Source organism: Papaver somniferum, chromosome 8, assembly GCF_003573695.1.
Source record: "Papaver somniferum cultivar HN1 chromosome 8, ASM357369v1, whole genome shotgun sequence".
NCBI classification, from domain to species: domain Eukaryota; kingdom Viridiplantae; phylum Streptophyta; class Magnoliopsida; order Ranunculales; family Papaveraceae; genus Papaver; species Papaver somniferum.
In genome coordinates this window covers 124,467,314-124,490,115 of record NC_039365.1, presented here as the reverse complement: position 1 = coordinate 124,490,115, position 22,802 = coordinate 124,467,314, and the positions used below count along the sequence as shown (strand labels likewise).

Here is a 22,802-nt window from a genome sequence, read left to right as displayed (position 1 = left end):
CCTTATAATTTATTGTTTTAAGTTCATGAACTACCGATTTGAGATATCACCAGCTTGAATACGCGTACGGGTATGCGTACCTTTGCTACCGGATTTGAGTTTATAAACTCAGCAGAAATTTTCGGTTCGAAAACTTATGTGGGTATGCGTACGGGTATGCGTACCTAAGGTGACTGGTTTACTAGTTTGCAAACTTACAAACTCCAGCAGAAATTTTTGGTATGAAAACTTTTGTGAGTACACGTACTCAACCTGTCTCCTTCACCAATATCGCATGCACACATATGCACACACTTGGATTCCGGTACATGGATTTATACACTAACGTGCGAACACACTATATATGCATATATCCATAGATGGTAATCTCAACTCTACATTTCAACCATTGAAATCTTTTTATATAATGTTATAACAATCGTTATTCACGATTATCGTCATCAAAGCTATTTTCAAGATTGAAACGTCATCATGACTTTCGTCACGGGTAAAGATGAAAATGGTTAAAGGGATAACTTACCAACACATATTTCGAGAAAAAGATATGCGAGTAAACTCGGCTCGATATAGCAAATGTGTATGTATGAAAACTATCATACTTAAACGACTTTGTCTCCAGAGTAGGATATAGAATAGATTTTTGAGTGATATATAAGTTCAAGTCTCCACATACCTTTTAGTCGGATGAAGTTCCACCGGTTCCTCGAGTATTCTCCGTCTTCGTAAGATGATCGCCATGGAGTCTGGAGCTTCAACTACACTTGACTATCTTAGACCAAGACTTAGTCATAAATAAACTAGAAATCAAGACATATAGTTTTTATCACTAATATTGACAAACATGCTTGAGATAGCAACGCATGCGAGTTTGACCGGGCAATGCTCTAACATGAGTGTTAAGCTTTTAAGTTCAAATCGGCTAGTTTCGGCTAACCATGTTGAACATAGTCTTTATACATGGTTCCGTTACAGTTTACCTAACCTTAGTGTATATCTTGTATATGTGAATAAGATTCAAAGCTTTCATTTATTGATTGCTTGGTTCCAAATCTATCTTAGCTTAAACCTAAAGCAACATAGGCTTTGAAGTCTATATAAGGGGAACTCTTAACAACTGGGATCTTTGAATCCTGACACTACTTTTTGGTGTGTCCTAGTTGTATCTAGAGTCGTCCTCTCCATAAACCCTTTTAGGGTTTAGCGACTACAAAGACTTCACTGGGATTCGTGAAGCCATGTCCAGTTATATTTTATCTTGATAACTTGAGTATCCTGATCTTCATTGTTTGTAGAGCCTTGCATCAATCAAGATAGATAGTAATCAACAAAGTCTCTTCGTCTCATACTTTGTTGATTCCACAAGTTTTATACTTATGAAGTGAATAATAATCTAGGCTACACTTCGGGTTGCATAAGTCCAGATTTTGAGGATAGGCAGACTCTTGTCTAAGTTGTTATCGATTTTCACCACCTGGATCAATCGTTTGATCTGATCATCCGTTTAGATCGTAAATCCGGAAATCAATAATAGGCTTAATCTGTGGGAGGCAGATTTGGTTTAAAGTATTCAATTAAGTTGAAGCAACTCTTAGTTTGTGTGAGACCGTCCAAGGGAATCAATGGTGCGGAGTCCTGCTGGGATTAAAGAGGCGTCAGGAGCGCGACTGTACCTGAATCAGTGGGATACTGAGTTCTGGCTCAAATACATTCCAGACCGAAGTTAATTGGTAGTATTCTAGTGTCTGTAGCAGCTTAATAGAGTTTGGTGTTCAATCTGGACTAGGTACAGGTTTTTATTCATTTGTAGTTTACTCGTTAACAAAATTTCTAGTGTCAATGTTATTTCTTTTTCCACATTATATTGTTTATCTTTATGCCTTTCTTGGTCGGACCAACCCAACCGGCTATTTCAAACAAGTATTTCTGCATTTGGAGAGAGGAAACAAGTTCTTTAACTAAATTCATTGTTCTGTCAAGTTCTGTAATAGTGTGAAGTGAGCTAGTAAGACCCCCCACCTAAGCTTTTAAGCACAGAGCAATTGAAATATCACAGGTTCTTGATCAATCACAATATCTAGGTCCAACCTTGTTAGTTGGATAAGACTTGATTGATCCTTGGACATTGGTCTTTGGTTCCGTCCAAGAACTCTCTTTGTAGTTAGGTTCACAGATTCAATTTTGTAAACGTTCTTACAACAAGAGAGAGAGAGAAATATAACTCTTGGCACTTTCCTTGATTGAGTTTTTACTCTTGGAGTTGCGTTGAGTTTGTCCATACAGATTTCCTAAGAAAAAGTTGGTGGTGTATTTTGGTACCCCGACGTTTTCAGTTGGTATCGGAGCAGGCAAACACATTAAGACCTAATAAGTCTGTTGATAAGATTTTGTACAGTGGTAAATATGAGTTCGTTCAAAGACTTTTGAAGATTTTGCTTTTAGATTTAATTTCTAAGACTAACGAAAATAAACCAATTAAAGTTGTTGTAAAAATTATATTAGAGACCGAGGCTCAGGATTTCACCATTCACCAATATTCATGTGATTCAATGTTAATTTTTATCATGCAATTCTAGACAATATAACTCCAATCAAAAGAAATTGTGATTCTAATCATTGCCTATATTAGATTTTCAAAACATCAATTGTTAATCGCAAGCATGAAGTGTCAAAAGACATAAACTAAGCATACTTCATCAAGAGAAAACACAACTAATTAATAAAAATCATTTACTCAATTTTCATTCGGTGCAAATAATCATAAAAGAATTGCATAAATAAATTTAAATAAATTTTACCACATAACAGTTAAAAGAATGGCTTCCTCCATCGCCCCAAAGATTGGGTTTAGCTCATCATCATGTTGGAAACACGCTCAGAAGTTGATTTCATTGCTCAAAGTATTTACAAATTATGAAAATGGGAGAAAATGATTAAACCGGGTGTTGATGGTGGTTTTTAGCTTAGGGTTAAAATCGTAAAACCGTACAACTGACATGACGTCACTATGACCATTGGCACATTTATTGAATCGATCAGCATGCCTACGTAAGAATTAAAAGGGTACCTTTTTTTTATGTGTCATGTTCCACGGCATAACCATTAACATTGACCGACATCATCTATGCCAAACCCTAATTCTCATGCTACCGCGCCAAGGCATGCCAACCATGCCAGCCGCACCACTGTGCCAATGGAAAACCATGCCAGCCACATCTCCACGCCAAGGCATGCCAGCCGCACCACTGTGCCAATGGCAAACCATGCCAGCCACATCTCCGCGCCAAGGCATGCCGACCATGCTAGCCGCACCATGCGCCAATGGCATGCCAAACCCTTGGCCCCACCATGCCAAGCCAACCGCACCCTGCATTGGCCCAACCATGTTAGCCGCACCATGCGCCAATGGAATTCCAAACCCTTGGCCCCACCATTCCAAGCCAACCGCGCCTTGCCTTGGCCCCAACCATGCTAGCCGCACCATGCGCCAATGGCATGCCAAACCCTTGTACCCGCCATACCAAGCCAAACGCACCTTGCCTTGGCCCTACCATGCCAAGCCGTCCATACCAAACCCTTGGCCCCACTATGCAAATCCATCCGTGCCATTGTCCTTGGCCCCACCATGCCGGCCTTCCCCATGCGGCTACCAAAACGAAGGCGTGCGACGATCAACGACTACCCTTCCATCTTGGATGCAAATCCTAGCCGTCCAAGGTCGCCAAACAACGCATGGTAACCTTTGGCCCAAAACCCTAGTTTTGGCCATGCCAAACCGCGCCAAGGCATGCCATGCCACATGTTCCAATGGCATGCCAACCACCTTGTCGCGCCACACCATGCCGGCCTTCCCCATGCGGATACCAAAACGAAGGCGTACGACGATCAACGGCCACCCTTCCATCCTGGATGCAAATCCTAGCCTTCCAAGGTCGCCAAACAACGCATGGTAACCTTTGGCCCAAAACCCTAGTTTTGGCCACGCCAAACCGCGCCAAGGCATTTCATGCCACATGTGCCAAAGGTATGCCAACCACCTTGCCGTACCATACCATGTCGGCCTTCCCTATGCGGCTACCAAAAAGAAGGCGTGCGACGATCAACGACCACCCTTCCATCCTGGATGTAAATCCTAGCCGTCCAAGGTCGCCAAACAACGCATGGTAACCTTTGGCCTAAAATCCTAGTTTTGACCGCGCCAAACCGCGTCAAGGCATGCCACGCCACATGTGCCAATGGCATGCCGACCACCTTGTCGCGCCATACCATGCCGACCTTCCCCATGGGGATACCAAAACGAAGGCGTGCGACGATCAACGACCACCCTTCCATCCTATATGCAAATCCTAGCCGTCCAAGGTCGCCAAACAATGCATGGTAACCTTTTTCCAAAAACCCTAGTTTTGACCACGCCAAACCGCGCCAAGGCATACCATGCCACATGTGCCAATGGCATGCCAATCACCTTGCGCGCCATACCATGCCGGCCTTCCCTATGCGGCTACCAAAACTAAGGCCTGCAACAATCAACGACCACTTTTTCATCTAAGATGCAGATCTTAGCCATCCAAGGTTACCAGCTAACGCATGGAAACCTTTGGCTCTAGTTTGGTCGCGCCTAAACAAAGCCAAAACCCTAACTTTTGTCCGCGCCTAAACTGGGCCACATTAAAGCCATACTGATCATACTTTCATGCCACTGGCTACCAAACGAAAGGTTGCAATAATCAACGGATACCTTCCTCTTAAGATGCAAAATCTCGACCGTTGAAGGTCACCACCGAGCCGGAAAGTCTCCCAAGCTCAACTTTCCAGACAACAACAACATGCTACATGTTTTCCACAAAAACACTCGAGACATCAACACATGTCACAAACTGGAGGATGCTCATTGGGTATTGGTTTGGCGGTTTAAAGCGCGCGGCGTACACTACGCTCGTTATAAGAAAGTGTCATAAGGATGAGGCGGTTAGTAAATACAGGGAGTAATGGTGAAACGCTTTCTTTTATGGAACATCAATTCCAAGCGTTAACGGTTACCACCTCCTCCCATTTACTCATCCGTTTTCCATTTCATAATGAGACCAGAGTACGTTTCACCGAACAACAAGTTCTGGTCAGAAGCATACAACACTCAGAAAACGTTGGCTAGATTTCCCATCTGTTAGATTCCCACTTTCTGATACAAGTCACAAAACAACTACTCTTCCAGAATCAACTATTCTGGTCTCAACACTCTCTTCGCTTCCCTCCCCAAAACCAACCCTTCTCCTCATCTTTGTGACCAAAGCAAGTCTGTAACGGCCATTTCTTGGTTTAGGCCGGATTTGTACAGATTAATATCTCGAATCTAAAGTACTCCCTTGCAGTTCATTGTTTAGGGTTTAAAATCGTTTCTCACCCACACGCCCGAAAATACTGAAATCAGCAGAAACCGTTTTCACTCTCAAACAATTGGCAACCACAGTGGGAGATTGATCTTTCGGTTACAATGTCAATTTTCGACCATCGATCTCATGCTTCGACCCAGACAGAGGAGGTAGAAGCAGGCGATCCGCTCAGGGATCGACGACTCAGTTTCTAGACGACCCGATTATCAGTCTTGACACGGCGAGGGATGACTGGGGACTGCCTAGAGGTTAAAAGCGAACGATCCAACCAGGGATCGACGACTCGATTATCTGATGAGACGACTGGGGACTTTCCACAATCACGGCGGTGCCTCCCGTAAAACTCGGTCTTATACCCGGAAGATTCCCTTTTCATCAGGAGACCTGAAAAACCGAGTAAGTCTTACCTAGACAAAATACATGGTTTTCTATTTCAATTTTTCACGGGAATCATAGAACCGATAGCCATGTTATGTTTCACCAAATATCATCTACCGACACGCAATGCTCACGGTTCCATGGTTTTCCTGGGATGTTTGCGTCACTTGCAATTGTAACCAAGACAACAGCATTCCCAAAACAATCAATTCCAAAACAATTCATTCCAAAAGAATAATCCAAAACCCTCAAGGTAACATTTGTCTATCAACCCAAAAATCCAGGAAATCAAAACCATAAACTAGGCGTTTCATTTGCCTTTCAAAAAAAAAAACCTAAAAATAAGAAGTTTAGAAGACAGAAATACATTCAAGGAAAGTTTTTCAACAATGGCTTGCTCTTCTTAGCAAGAGCCTCCTTCATGCTTTGGAGATCCGCCCTCTTCAACTTCAGCTTCTTGGACAATTTTCCGACTTCCGCTTCCTACTTCTTCACCATATCCAGAAGGACCTTCGACTGCTTCGACCAGCAACTTTTCAACCTCAGAGAAACCTTCAACGAACCAAGGAACATTGAACTCGAAGTTTACACACATGTCACGATGGAACCTCCAGCTCGAGATTACATCCTCAGAAACAGTATTACCGGTCACGTTGCACATGTCGTCAATCGAAGACAAAGATTCCTCCACACGCTTAACCAACGCAAATCGACTAGTAACCTTCTTGGTCGTGGCGATATGTCCGTATATTTCCCATATATTGGTGTATAGCGCCGCATGTTTGGCTGGCACGCTAAATCCCCCGATAAACACGCGATCCGGATAAGGAACCAGGTATGGAGGGTTGAAAGTGGCGCCCGCGTCTATATCAGCAACCGGCAAGGGATTCTTAACGACAATTTCACCTGCGGCCACTGGAGTACTCTCCATTGTCTGAGTCATAACGACGTTTTCATCTCGATCAACATCCATTTCAAGGTCGCCTAGTGCGGCTGCCATAATTGGAGACAAATCTGTATCATCACCAGTCTCCGTCTCAGGGTCATCTTCAGAAACGGTTTCCCCTATGACATCACGGATTAGATATTTTCCAAAGAGAAAGAAAAAAAAAACATGCGGGAGACTCACTGATTCGCTTTCAGACTGGCTAGAGGAAGATTCAGCACTGCTGTCGGAATAACTACTCTCACCATCACTGAACTCTGAGCTTTCATCCTTCTCGGGTTCCCCATCGCCACGAATAGGCTCAACACCGCCACCCTCCGTCTCGAGAAGCGATGTTTTCTGACTACTTGCAAGTTTGGTAAAGGCGTTCACGCTGCTGAGACCCTAGGAAAGATACAAAGACGGAAACTCATGAAAGAAACAAGGATATACACGATCAAACTAAAGTCAAGAGGAAAATCACACGTACCCGCGTATTGGACGAACTGAAAGTCGGTAGGGATGTCGAAACTGACTGGGAACCATCTTCACAGATTATAGATCTTCGCTCCTTCACTTGGGTACTATCTGCATTCGGGCTAACGGATCTTCGCTTGGGGCAAGAAGGATCCCTCAGCAGCGGATGCTCCGCTAAAACCGCAGGAGAAGGCTTACCGCGACGGTTTGCTACCACATCATTCACGAATCCATGGAAAACGAGAAACTCATCCTGCCAAAATATGTTATATTTGGAGGTTGTTGATGGATTTCGTTCCGCAAGCAGGAAAGGGAGACTTTTACCCGACACAAGAACAGTAGCATCGAGAACAGTTGGCAACGACACTTCTTGAACAACTGGCTGGCGAACAAGTGGGACCCCTTGGTCAAAACCCATATTCCGAGCCGCCCTATCGATATTGTAAGAGACTGCTTTGCAAGATCCTCGGAAGAAAGACGACACAAAACCGGGTGTGCAGCTTCGCATGCACACCATCTCTCCAACACTCATATCCTCTTTATCAGAAGACAAAGATATGATCGGAGCAGGAGCAAAGGTACTGATATGAGTTATGGACGCATGCACCGGAGCCCATGGACGAAAATTTACCATGTGCGAGTTTTCAAGGAAACCAAGCAGGTTCGAACCAATCTTTGGGCGCCTATTCGACCAGCGCAGTATCCTAGAGCCACCCTAAGACTCGGGAAGTACGGCCAACGGATTTGGAGCATACCTTTAGAAGTGCTCCACAGCCACGCTTGGATAAAAGCGGCATGGATATACGAATCCACTTTCATGTAACCATTTGAAGTGCACATGTCCACGGCCAGCTGATCCAAGTGTGTACAGAGAACCAAAAAACAAGCCGCCAATAGGGAGAACGACGCATTTTGCCAATTTTATGGAAAACTTGATAAGTTCCTGTCTTATCTCCTTCTTACCCGAGCCGTCATCGAAAATATCTCTGGATAACCAAAGAGCCAAGAACGCCGCGACATGAAGCGTATTATTCTTCTGATTCGGCTCCAACCCATCGGGAAACCACTGAGACACCCACCAGCCATAGAAGCACCTCGTCTCGTTTTCTTTCCGAACGAATCCTTTTGATTTCGCAACCAGAGAGGCGCGCATTTCTTCTTCACCTGCACACAATTTGACATCGAGGTTTCCTATTACAGGAAGGTTCAACAACACGACCACGCTCTCTAAGGAGATAGTCCTTTCACCCCACCTGCATATGGCCGTGTAAGTGTCTGGACACCATCTGTAAATAAAATCAACCAAGCCTGGAATATATTTCCTAATTTGAAGCATTGCGGAAGCCGCGACGGCATCAAAGATCTGCGCCTTGGTCAAACTTTCTTTTACACATTCCTGGCTCAATCTCATCCATTTCTCAAAGGGACGCAACGGATTCACAGAGATTTTAAAGTCAATAGTATAAGCATGATACTCTTTCCTCTGAAGACAAAACCTTATTACACCTCCTGGCCGAACCGACTGGGCCTCTCCTTCACTTTCCGGACCAGTCAGAAGAATCGACACATACTTGGAATGATTTCTCCTAATCGTGGCGGATGTTGTAAAGAACTCATAATCTATGTTTGGCTTGAAATTTCCAACATCTTTCGGTACGACAGAATTTTTCTCAAATGACATCCTAACGAAAATCCTCTCAAGCTACTTCCACCTTCGAAATAACTACAACGGAACAATACGAAGACGGAAAGTGCATGGACGTTATTTTATCAGACACAGGAGATCCATCCTGGACGCAAGCCAATTTGTTTCAAAGTCATAATGCGCATAGACAAAGATATGGGGGCTGACAGACCCTGCATCACCTCCTCATGCCAAGACCGTACCCTGCAGCGGGAAATTTGCGCCTGGCCGAGGAGGCGTGCCCCACCACGGGAACCATACACACGGTCACACAAGGAAAAAGGAGTAAACCCTAGAATCTAGGTTTTCGCGGGAAGGGAATGACAATTACCAGCTCATGAATGCCTATTTTGCACGGTAATTGAGGCGTCCAACATCACTACGGTATTCACGCCTAAATGTTACTACAAGTTCGTGCGAAGCATACCTACAGCTAGGATTCATACCAACGCAGAAGGACTACATTTCCACCGAAAAGGTACGTGATAGGCACATTTTTGTGTTTTATATAATCTCAATTGTATATATTATTAGTGCTCGATTTTATATTTATTATGGCTTTTTATGTCCCTGTAGGTATTTTTGGAGAAATAAGCTTTTGCGGCGAAATTGGCTAAAAAAGCGGTTTTTGCGCTCGTGGGAGAAAATTACTATACGGACTCTCACTTTGGATAAGGGGCATCCATTTTCAGGCAGCTGCTAAAGGGAAACCACTGCTGGATAGGGGAGGTTATCATCTCCGTTTGAAAAAACAAATTTGGCGGGAAACTTTTCTACCACCTGTGTAATTGTCTGAATGTGATTTGAGCGATATTTACTCGGATTTTCTGGATCGGTTGGATTTGATTGGGCTTGTTATGAGTTAATAGGGTCAGTAAGGATATCCAATAGTGAAAAGAAGGCAAGTTTCACTGAATTTCCTAAAACAGAAGACGTGACAGGGACACAGATATTCACGGGATTGTTTGGATATTTTAGGAAGAGATATACTCGGATATTTTCCGTAGTTTGATTGCTTCGGGTACTGTTGTTGCAGCCGGTGGTGAGTCTGAGGAGGGGCAATAAGAGCTCGAGTCTGTGTGACAAAGTTTGGCAGTTGATTTTCGCGACAACAAAACAGGGGACGTGAAGATATTATCCGGTGTCGGGTTTGAAAGAAGGAAAGATACGTGAGAGGAAAGAAAGAAATATTCTATACAGATTTCATTCTATCTTTAGAGTTTGTAAAGAGATGGAAGCCGCATAAGAGAAGAACTAGAAAAGGAAAATTGCCAAGACTTTTGCTGAAAGAAACCAGAGTTTTCACCGAGATTTGATTGGCCTGTTGAGTATATATAGGGTGGTTAGAGTCCAAGGCCAAAGGAGGAGAGTTTGGGGGTGAAGCAGAGGAGACGTCGGAGCTGCAGGAGAAGTTGCAGAGTATCTTCTCTGCTGGTGAAGAAGAAGACGAGCTAAAGAACATAGGACCCAGTTGGACAGTCGCAGAAACCGTGATCTATACTTTCAAACTCAATAGCTTTGTAACAATTTTTCCAACAATTATTCTAAGTTCGCAACAGTTCTGTTAGGGTTCTCTGTAACAGTGGGTTCTGTAACAATTATAACTATTACAAACACACTGCTTTATACCTCTTCTTCAATAAAACACCTTTTTGAGCTATGGATTATTATTTTGAGCGTGTTTTCACCATGAAGAGCTAAAACCCAACACTGGGGTGATGGAGGAAGCCATTCTCTACGCGTGTGGTAAATCTATTTAATTCCTTTATGACTTTTGCACTATTTTAAATTGATTCATGATTTTTCTTAATGGATTCTGATTTTGTTTGATGGCGTATGCTTGGTCTTAGTATTTTTGATATGTCATGCTTGTGATTTACAGTCAATCTTTTATAAAATCTACCTTGGCAAAAAATAACGAGTCAATATTTATTATGTTATGAGCTATAATTGTCTGGAATTGATAGTTGAACCACATGAATATGAGAATCGGTGGAATCTTGAGTCTCAGTACCTCTCGATATCGTGACAGTATTTTGTATATATTTTCTAGTATTAAGTCTAAAATCAATCTCTACAAGTCTTTGAACGAACTTTATTTACGACTTGAAAAACTACATCAATTTTGGCGCCGCCGACGCGGATTTGTATTAGGTTTTAGGTTTTAGATTTATTTTATTTCTTTTAGAATTTTTGTTCTCTTTTACGCCTTTGGTATTTTTTGATTCTTTTCAGATTTCGAGCGAAACTACAAGGAAGGAAAAAGTTCTATAAAAGGAAAGCATCGCCAAAGAAGGAAAGAAAAGACGAATCCGAAAGGAGTGAAAAAGAAGATTTTGTATATAGTTATTTTGGTTTATTTTTAGAAACTGTAAATAGGGTTTTATTTTTTGTAATTTTTCTTTTTATTTTTGGACACTTTTTGGACTTTATTCTTGGACTGGGACATTATTATTTTTAAACCCTACGGAAGGGTTGGTTTAAATAAAAACTGTGTGCAGAGAACGACGGTGATTACGATATCGCCTCGGCCCTCGAGTTCGTACATGACATACGAGTCGTGGCCGAGTCGACTTCAGCGGTTCTTCGCCCGTCTGGTACGGGAGGTAAGTTTTTCGAAACACCCGCGAATCACCTGTCAGCGGGTTTACTGTATTCCTTCGTTTGCATATATGCTAAGGACTTGAAAACGGCTGCTTTAATTTCCTAGTAAAGGGCAAGGACTGGCCATACAAGATAAGGTTTCGGATTTCATCACCGTTCTCTTCTTTCCCGCCTTAGGAAAACGAAACCAAACGCGAACCTAAGCCTAAAATTTTGACTAGAACGAGACCGATAGGGTAACGAGCTTAATAGGAAAGTCGTTCGAAAAATATTGGTTACTCTTTTGAGCATACTTCGAAGTTCATGATAGTTTCCGTGAGTTGAATGCGTGACTGCGCCGCCTTGTAACCGGTGAGGCCTTGGGTATCAAAGATCCACTGAGCTTCCCTCGCCTCGATTCAACTTACTTTGACTCGGATTGATTCCAGAGGGGTTTGCTCATATTGTAACGAGTTCCTTTTCGAAAGAATAGAATCTGGTCTAGAAACAATCTAAGTGGAACCATCATGCTTTTTGTTTGCTAGAAAATTAGGTTTGATTTGGTTGAGTCAGCCTTGTTTGGTGTTTGCATAGAATTCCCTACCTTATTCTATTGCATGCCTGAACGTAAAAGAGACGCCCTAGTTAGATTTGTTAAAGAGAAACCTAGTAGTTCTAAGCGTCTTGATTACCTCAATTTAGAAAGTCTGATTCGTGAAGATTTCGTTTGTGAATGTCCGTTTGAGGAAAGAATCCCTGATAGTCCAATAGCGCCAGAAATGGCAACTTTGAAAGCCTTGTTGAATCCTACTAGGACTACTCGTCCCTCGTGTATCAGGTTACCTGAAACTGAAGCAAATTATGAACTTAAGTCTGGAACCTTACAGTTGCTCCCAATCTTTTTAGGAAAAGAAAATGAAAACCCCTATTTCCATGTTAGGGACTTTGAAGAAATTTGTAGTACCCTGAAAATTAGAAACCTTGATGATGATGCTTTAAAACTCAAGTTATTCCCCTTTTCCTTAAAAAATAAAGCCAAGTCGTGGATGTATAGTTTGGCTTTCGAATCAATTGAAACCTATGAACAACTTACATCTTCCTTTTTGAACAAGTTTTTCCTAGGCACAAAACCTCGTCTATTAGGACGCAAATCTGCACGTTTACACAACAGGAGGGAGAATCTTTGTATAGGTATTTGGAAAGGTTCAATGATTTATTATCCCAATGTCCTCATCATGGTTTAAAAAAGGTTAGGTTAGTTCAGATCCTTTATGAGGGTTTAGATTATCCCACCACAACTACAGTAGAGTCCATGTGTACAGGTGGGTTTGAAAACCAAACAGTTGATGATGCGATGACATATTTGCATGAAATCGCCGAAAAGACCCAACAATGGGAAAGCAATAGGGTACCCCAGAAAACAATTCTTCTAGGCAGAGGAAACGTTAATAGGGTAGAAGGAAGCTTTGAATCAGATGCCAAAATTGATGCTATAGCGAAAAGGTTAGAAGCTTTAGAAGTGGGTCATACTAGTGGTAGATTGGAGCCTTTTTGGGAAGGCCATAATAATGAAGAGCAAGCCAATGCTCTCTATAATAACAGTAGGTATGATAACCGTCAGAAGTTTGACCCATATTCAGAAACCTATAATCCTGGTTGGAGAAACCATCCGAACCTTTCATGGTCTAAGGGCCAGAGTCTAGGTCAGTTTAGTAATTCTAATGCTCCCTCAGATTTTGGTTACACTAAGAATTCATCAGGCCCAGAAAATAAAACGACTAGCTTAGAGGAATCTATTAAGATGTTAGCAAAAACTCAGGATATGTTAGCACAGAGCCAAATTAGTTTTCAGCAGGAAACCAAGCAGAACTTTCAAACTACTGCTCAGAGCCTTGCTAAGATAGAACTTCAAGTCAACCAAATAGCTAAGACCTTAAGTGAGAGAGATAACGGAAGGCTCCATAGTCAGACTACCCCCAACCCTAGAGGAGTTCATGAAGTAGGTGAAAAACCATTTAATCAAGTGAATTCTGTCACAACCCTTAGGAGTGGTAAAACAGTAGACAATAGGGTAGCCAAGCCTAGTAGTGGACATACTGTAGATCCACCTTCTAATTCCCAAGATGATCCCCAGAAGGAGCCACTAACTGAAGATCCCGATAAAATTTCTAGTGATGCCAATGTGGTTCCCGACAGGTATCATTTTGTACCCAAAGCCCCATATCCACAGTTGTTAGCTCCAACAAAGAGAGAGTCGACTTTCAACGAAATACTAGAGATATTTAAGCAGGTAAACATTAACATCCCTTTATTATAAGAAATTAGGCAAATGCCTGCTTATGCCAAGTTCCTTAAGGACCTTTGTACACGAAAGCGTAAGCTTAATGTCCATAAGAAAGCCTTTTTAGCTGGTCAGGTAAGTTCAATCCTTCTGAACCAAACAGCCCCTAAGTATAAAGACCCTGGATGCCCCACCATATCTTGTGTGATCGGTAATTATTCAGTAGATAAGGCATTGCTTGACTTAGGAGCTAGTGTGAACTTACTCCCTTATCATGTATACAACCATCTAGGTCTTGGTAAGTTGAAACCGACTAAAATGACATTGCAATTAGCTGATAGGTCTGTCAAAATACCTCGTGCTGTCATAGAGGATGTTCTGATTGAGGTTGATAAATTTATTTATCCATTTGATTTCGTTGTTCTAGATACTCAGCCTGTTCAGGATCCTAGTGCTCAAATACCGGTGATTTTAGGTCGCCCATTTTTAGCCACAGCTAACGCTGTCATCAACTGTAGGACCGGACTTATGAACATATCCTTTAGTAATATGACCACTGAACTAAATGTCTTTAATGTTCATAAACAACCTTCCGATGATTTAGAAGAAGTGAATATGATTAGCACTTTAGTTCAGGATCTAACTCAGGATAATTGGGACGACACTTTATTTGGTGATTCCTTAGATGAACTTGATGAGGAAATTCTCTTAAGTCAGTTAGGTGACCAAAATTTTGAACTAGAAGAAGCTCTTGAGTACTTTAAAGACTCTACGGACCCTGAGATTCAAGCCATAGTGCTAGGCCTTACGGAGAGTAGTGTTGACCCTAAGTTTGGGGGTAATGAACTAGAAGAAGCTCTTGAGTATTTTAAAGACTCTGAGGATCCAGAAATTCAAGTAATAGTTAGAGGTTTGTCCGAGAATACTGACTACCCTAAGTTTGGGGGTAGTAATGGTCAATTATCTCCATTAGAAGTCCCTAACTTGGGATTCGAGCCTAGTGTACCTAAGGTATTACTTGAGTCACTTCCGACTCCGCAACCGGATCCTCCTGATATTGTCTAGGAGGAAATTCTAAAGACTTGTTGTTCGAATGAGTCAATTTGTCAAGACACTCATATGAAGCCCAAATGGGCACAAAAGAAAAACCCAGTTGTCTTGCAGGAAACCTTGGATGAGGATGTGCTACGTCTGTTCATTTTTCTGATTTGATGCAGTTTTCTGATAATTGTGGCAATTTTATTTGCTTTTGTTGACCCACAGTTGTTTCGACTATTGATATATGATTTGAAAGGTAATTAGCCATTTTGTGGTATTTGACGTCTGGCTGAAGACTTTAAATTTAGCACTTTTTGGGAGGTAACCCAATCTCATGCAACATGGTAATATCTTTCCTTATCTCTTTTGCTTCAAATGGTAACAGTTTCTCCTTGTTCATGCTTTTAATTTTATCTTTAGAACGTTGAAGACAATGTTAGATTTAAGTTTGGGGGTATGGGAGAAACTTTTTAGTTGCAGTATGAATAAATAAACTCCAGAACTTAGAAATTTATGCCTATTTAGGATTGCACTAACTAATCTAAGTGGATGGAAGCATGTTGGTTTTAGGAGTTGAGGAACCAATCTGATTAGATGGCAACATCTAAAGAGTCTATTCATAAAAGCACAGAGCTCAGGTGTTAGAAATAACATGATAGTTTCACCATATCTCCTTGAGTCCTTTTCACTTCTATTTTTATTTTGTTTTGTTTTTAAACTATGTTTCTCTAAGTGATTAGATGGGGCCCACGATTCAAGTTGTTACCAATGCTAGGGTGAATTAGAGTGACTGAGATACAAAAAAAAAAAAAAGAAGTTGAAAAAAAAAGAGATGAAGAAAAAAAAATTGAGACTAGACCATTTGACCAAAAGGAATAAATTCAATAAAGTCGACCACTGGTACCCTTGTATATGCCAGTTGTGTTGACCTAGAGTTAGGTTATCGACCACTGGTTCCCTTGTATATGCCAGTGTGTTGATATTAGTCAGACTAGTATCTCAGTCCATTAGGATAGGTTCATTTTGGCGGAGGCCTTCAGACAGATATGAGAAATGTCGTTCACTTAGTAAACATCAAAACCATCTATGTTTTTCTATATTCATCTCTTAATCTATCCATGTGATTGGTTTGACTCCGAATATTGATGTCCATAGTGCGACTATCGGAGTAGAGCTCTGTCACTTTATATGAATTTTAGTATGCTTGAGTGCAAACTCATGTACATCAATTGGAATTTCACATCATGGTATTTCTTCCTGTAGTCAATAAGTATGCCAACCAAGGAGATTCTTTAGTGTCTTCCAAGGTTCTGCCTAGATAGCTAGGGTCTAGAGTGTAAAGGTTTTGTGGGTATATCTCTTGTAAGCCCTCCGGAGACAACACTCCGCCACTAGGGACACTTAGGGGTTTAAAGGCTTATTGCATACGCTAAATGCAATCGACGATGCCTGCGTCAGTGAGTTAGGATTTTATTTTATTTAATTTACTCGAGGACTAGCAAATAATAAGTTCGGGGGTATTTGATAGGCACATTTTTTTGTCTTATATAATCTCAATTGTATATATTATTAGTGCTCGATTTTATATTTATTATGGCTTTTTATGTCCCTGTAGGTATTTTTGGAGAAATAAGCTTTTGCGGCGAAATTGGCTAAAAAAGTGGTTTTTGCGCTCGTGGGAGAAAATTACTATACAGACTCTCACTTTGGATAAGGGGCATCCATTTTCAGGCAGCTGCTAAAGGGAAACCACTGCTGGATAGGGGGAGGTTATCATCTCCGTTTGAAAAATCAAATTTGGCGGGAAACTTTTCTACCACCTGTGGAATTGTCTGAATGTGATTTGAGCGATATTTACTCGGATTTTCTGGATCGGTTGGATTTGATTGGGCTTGTTATGAGTTAATAGGGTCAGTAAGGATATCCAGTAGTGAAAAGAAGGCAAGTTTCACTGAATTTCCTAAAACAGAAGACGTGAGAGGGACATAGATATTCACGCCACCAATCACCATGCCAAGACCGTCCTCACCATTTCCTTGGCCCCACCACGCAAGCCGTCCGCCATGCTTGCCTCAACAGGACGGCGCCATGCCTTGGCCACACATGCCAAGCCGTCCGCGCATGCTTTGCGTCACCAAAATGTGCCATTGCCTTGGACCCACTACGCCAAGACGTCTGCCATGCTTGCCTCGCCAGGACCGTGCCATGCCTTAGCCCCACATGCCAAGTCGTCTGCATGCTTTGCCTCACCAAACTGCGCTATTGCCTTGGCCCCACCATGCCAAGACGTCCGCGCTATGACTTGCCGCACCAACACCAACAACTCGCCAAGCCAGCGTCATGATGTTCCCTAACCCATCCAAGGTGATGCATAGCCAGACTAAGCCGACGATATTCATCTCACCACTTCACGGTCTACACCACGAATAGAATCTACGCAAGGCCGCCAAACACGAGGATCATGGACTCTCCTTACCTCTCGAAAAAGGTTAGTCGAACCTTCCTTACCATCTTTCCATGAATTGTCGTTTCGATTTTTGTCCTTGCCCGTCACCATCTTATGCTTACCTCGCAACAATGCTCATGTTCCGAGCTAACCAGGGGACTTAATGTTGATGGTGGTTTTTATCTTAGGGTTAAAATCGTAAAACCGTACAACTGACATGAAGTCACTATGCCCATTAGCATATTTATTGAATCGATCATCATGCCTACGTAAGAATTACCAGGGTACCTTTTTTTTTATGTGTCATGTTCCACGACAGAACCCTTAACATTGACCGATATCATATATGCCAAACCCTAATTCTCATGCTACCACGCCAAGGCATGCCAACCATGCTAGCCGCACCACTGTACCAATGGAAAACCATGCCAGCCACATCTCCGCGCCAAGGCATGCCAACCATGCCAGCCACACCACTGTGCCAATGACAAACCATGCCAGCCACATCTCCGCGCCAAGGCATGCCAACCATGACAGGCGCACCATTGTGCCAATGGCAAACCATGCCAGCCACATCTCCGCGTCAAGGCATGCCAACCATGCCAGCTGCACCACTGTGCCAATGAAAAACCATGCCAGCCACATCTCCGCGCCAAGGCATGCCAACCATGCCAGCGGCACCACTGTGCCAATGACAAACCATGCCAGCCACATCTCCACGCCAAGGCATGCCAACCATGCCAGCCGCACCACTGTGTCAATGGAAAATCATGCCAGCCACATCTCCACGCCAAGGCATTCCAACCATGCCAGCCGCACCACTGTGCCAATGGCAAACCATGCCAGCCACATCTCCGCGCCAAAAGGCATGCCAACCATGCTAGCCCCACCATGTGACAATGGCATGCCAAACCCTTGGCCCCACCATGCCAAGCCAACCGCACCTTGCCTTGGCCCCAACCATGCTAGCCGCACCATGCGCCAATGGCATGCCAAACCCTTAGCCCCACCATGCCAAGCCAACCGCGCCTTGCATTGGCCCCAACCATGTTAGCCGCACCATGCGCCAATGGCATGCTAAACCCTTGGCCCCGCCATGCCAAGCCAACCACACCTTGCCTTGGCCCCACCATGCCAAGCCGTCCGTACCAAACCCTTGGCCCCACTATGCCAAGCCATCCGCGCCATTGGCCTTGGCCCCACCATGCCGGCCTTCCCCATGCGGCTACCAAAACGAAGGCGTGCGACGATCAACGGCCACCGTTCCATCCTGGATGCAAATCCTAGCTGTCCACGGTCACCAAACAGCGCATGGTAACCTTTGGCCCAAAACCCTAGTTTTAGCCACGCCAAACCGCGCCAAGGCATGCCATGCCACATGTGCCAATGGCATGCCAACCACCTTACCGCGCCACACCATGTCGGCCTTCCCTATGCGGATACCAAAACGAAGGCGTGCGACGATCAACGACCACCCTTCTATCCTAGATGAAAATCCTAGCCGTCCAAGGTCTCCAAAAAATGCATGGTAACCTTTGTCCCAAAACCCTAGTTTTGGCTACACCAAACTGCGCCAAGGCATGCCATTCCACATGTGCCAATGGCATGCCAACCACCTTGCCGCACCATACCATGTCGGCCTTCCCTATGCGGCTGCCAAAATGAAGGCGTGCGACGAGCAACGGCCACCCTTCCATCCTGGATGCTAATCCTAGCCGTCCAAGGTCGCCAAACAACGCATGGTAACCTTTGGCCCAAAACCCTAATTTTGGCCACGCCAAACCGAGCCAAGGCATTGCCATGCCACATGTGCCAATGGCATGCCAACCACCTTGTCGTGCCATACCATGTCGGCCTTCCCCATGCAGCTCCCAAAACGATGGTGTGCGACGATCAACGGCCACCCTACCATCCTAGATGCAAATCCTAGCCGTCCAAGGTCGCCAAACAACGCATGGTAACCTTTGGACCAAAACCCTAGTTTTGGCCACGCCAAACCGCGCCAAGGCATGCCATGCCACATGTGCCAATGGCATGCCAATCACCTTGTCGTGCCATACCATGCCGGCCTTCCTTATGCGGCTACCAAAACGAAGGCCTGCAACAATCAACGACCACTTTTTCATCTAAGATGCAGATCTTAGCCGTCCAAGGTTACCAGCTAACGCATGGCAACTTTTGGACCTAGTTTGTTCGCGCCTAAACAAATCCAAAACCCTAACTTTTGTTCGCGCCTAAACTGGGCCACATTAAAGCCATACTGATCATACTTTCATGCCACTGGATACCAAACGAAAGGTTGCAATAATCAACGGCTACCTTCCTCTTAAGATGCAAAATCTCGACCGCTGAAGGTCACCACCGAGCCGACAAGTCTCCCAAGCTCAACTTGCCAGACAACAACAACATGCTACATGTTTTCCACGAAAACACTCGAGACATCAACACATGTCACAAACTGGGGGATGCTCATTGGGTATTGGTTTGGAGGTTTACAGCGTGTGGCGTACACTAGGCTCGTTATAAGAAAGTGTCATAAGGATGAGGCGGTTAGTAAATACAGGGAGTAATGGTGAAATGCTTTCTTTTATGGAACATCAATTCCAAGCGTTACCGGTTACCACCTCCTCCTATTTACTCACCCGTTTTCCATTTCTTAATGATACCAGAGTACATTTTACTTCGACTTGTATAAATAGGCATTACCTATTTCCACCGAACAACAAGTTCTGGTCAGGAGCATACAACACTTAGAAAATGTTGTCTAGCTTTCCCATCTGTTAGATTCCCACTTTCTGATACAAGTCACAAAATAACTACTCTTCCAGAATTAACTATTCTGGTCTCAACACTCTCTTCACTTCCCTCCCCAAAACCAACCCTTCTCCTCCTCTTTGTGACCGAAGCAAGTCTGCAACGACCATTTCTTGGTTTAGGCCGTATTTGTACAGATTGATCTCTCGAATCTAAAGTACTCCCTTTCAGTACATTGTTTAGGGTTTCGACTTGTTTCTCACCCACATGCCCGAGATTACTGAAATCAGCAGAAATCGTTTTCACCCTCAAACACCGGGTTTGTAACAGTTATATTTGTTATAAACCGAACTATTACAGAGAACGATAAGGTGTAACTGTTACTGTAGCATATAAGACTACCACTGGTCTGTCGCACTCAGTGTAGCAATAACGACTGTTTCGCGTTCGTCTTATGTTCATCGTGTTCTTCATAGAAGAAGCAATGGTGATTCTGTAAATTCACTGTCCGGATCTGTACCTCTCCCAAACTCTCTATCTCTCTCCGTGAGACCTTAAACACCCTTTTTATACTCAACAACATCAGAATCTCTCGCGATAATTGCTTTAAATCTTCTCTTTACTCTCTCGGGAAAAGTTTCCATGATTAACTTATTAACGCGTCTGTTGTAGAGTTTCACGTGTTTTCTGGTGTTGTCATACTCAAAACACGATTAGTAATCATCCCATCAGTAGTCAAATTCCCTGAAAACACATGCAGTCCTTCCAATTATAGAAAATCAAGCCGGAATAAAATATCCTCCCTGTTGTATGAGATATGATAAGATCTTCTCTCTTTCACGTTACCATCCCTGTTTTGGTTCAACAGGTCATTACCAAACCAAATCTGTGAGAAAATCTCGAGAGAATCTCTCCAAAATCAATACAGCAGATACGCAGGTAAAAACTGCTTGAATCCAAGTTTCCCGCCAAATCCAATTTTGAACTCGTGAAGAAAAGGGTTGCCCCCTATCCAATACTAGGGTGCGAATATCATGTGACTTCCCCTTAGAAATTTAGGTTCCCCTTAACCAACAGTGAGAGTCCGAATAACACTTGTCCTCCGGGTTCCTAAATCAACTTTTCGAGCCGAATTTTCCAACAAAGTTTATTTCTCAAAAATACCTACACATACACAAAATACCAATATTAGTCCAAATCGAGCACTAACAATACAGAACATTAAGGACAACTTAGACACAAAAATGTGTCTATCAAATACCCCCAGACTTATTATTTGCTAGTCCTCGAGCAAAACTAATCTAGAAAATAAATAAAATCTTAACTCAGTAGGCGGCCATAGTGCACTGAGTTATAGTCTCGGGTGGGTTTACAAGAGGTGTACCCACAAAAACCTTTTACTCCAAACCCTAGCTTTCTATGCAGAACCTTGGATAGCACTAAAGAACCTCCTTGGTTGACATACTCTCAATGACTACAAGAGGAAGTACCCTGATGCGAAATTCCAATTGTTGTACACGAGTTTGCACTCAAGCATACTAAAGTTCATATATAAGTGACAAAACTCTACTAAGATAGTCTCTCTATGGACATCAATATCCATAGTCAAACCAATCACATGAATAGATCAAGAAGATGGATATAGAGAAAACGTATATGGTTTTAAGGTGAACGGTGTTTCCCATATATGTCTGAAAGCCTCTGCTAAGATGAACCTATCCTAATGGACTGAGATACCGGTCTGACTAATATCAACACAACTGGCATATAAAAGGGGACCAGCGGTCGATAATCCTAACTCTAGGTCAACTCAATTGGCATATACAAGGGGACCAGTGGTCGACTTTATTGAATATATTCCAGTTGGTCTGATGGTCTGGTCTCTCTTTTTTTTTATTTTTTTATTACTTAATTTTAGTTGTTTTTTTGGTATCTCAATCACTCTATTTCACCTAGCAATAGTAACAACTTGATTCGTGTGCCCCACCAAATCACTTAAAAGAAAAGAAAAATAAAAACAGAAGGTGAAAATGACTCAACGAGATATGGAGAAACTACCATGTTATTTCTAACACCTGAGCTCTGTGCTTTTATGAATAGACTCTACAACTATTATGTTTCCATCCAAGATGATCTTATGGGTTCCTCAGCTCCTACAACCAAGATGCTTCCATCCACTTAGATCGGTTAGTGTTATCCTTAATTGGCACAAATTTCTAGGCTTTGGAGTTTATTTATTGCAACTAAAAACTAACAAAAATTTTCTTCCCCACCCACAAACTTTAATCTTACATTGTCCTCAATGTTCTAAAGATGAAATTAAAAGCACGAACAAGGAGAAATTGTTACCACTTGAGGGAAAAGAAATAAGGAAGGATATTACCGTATGCATGAGCGTGGGTGCCTCCCAGAAAATGCTAAATTTAAAGTCTTTATATAGACATCAAATACCTTAAAAATAATTGTCACCTTCCAAAGTCGTATACCAATAGTCGAAACAATTGTGGGTCCATAAGACCAAATAGGGCTAATACAAATATGATAAAATTGCACTAGTTCAGAAAAAGGAACAAAAGGAGCACATCCTCATCTAAGGTTTCTGTCAAGACAACTGGGTTTATCCGGGGAACATAACGAAGCTTCAAATGCGTGTCTCAATAAAGAGATTCATCCGAAATACCAGCCTCTAATACCTGGGTCACCTCCTGGAAAGTATCAGGAGGATCAGGTTGCAGAATCTGAATAGACTTAAGTAATATCTCAGACGCACTCCCAAGTTAGGGACTCTAATTAACGAAAGATCACAAGAATCATCACTACCCCCAAACTTAGGGTTTTCACTACTCATA

General features: G+C 42.8%; 1 pseudogene; it reads right to left on the bottom strand.

Annotated features, from left to right (window-relative positions):
• Positions 1 to 12,576: 12,576 nt before the first annotated feature.
• LOC113307114 lies at positions 12,577 to 12,676 on the bottom strand (annotated as a pseudogene).
• Between the last annotated feature and the right edge of the window lie 10,126 nt (positions 12,677 to 22,802).